We start from the raw sequence: 219 nt of genomic DNA, 5'->3' as shown, positions 1-219 counted from the left end.
TCAGTCACTGCCTCTGTATACCAGTACAGTACAAATATTAATTCTATCGTTAATCATTAACTTCACGTCATATTCCACTTAATTACCACAAACCCATAACGAACCCTGGAAAGTCGGCAAATGAGAGTATACTAATATTATTAGTTATTATAATCGCATTCACTGTTGTTGGATTTATGATAGAGGATTAAAAACACGAGAGGCAGTGCGGATTGATTG

This window comes from Penaeus monodon, chromosome 21 (assembly GCF_015228065.2).
Source record: "Penaeus monodon isolate SGIC_2016 chromosome 21, NSTDA_Pmon_1, whole genome shotgun sequence".
NCBI lineage: Eukaryota > Metazoa > Arthropoda > Malacostraca > Decapoda > Penaeidae > Penaeus > Penaeus monodon.
This window is presented reverse-complemented; position numbering follows the sequence as displayed.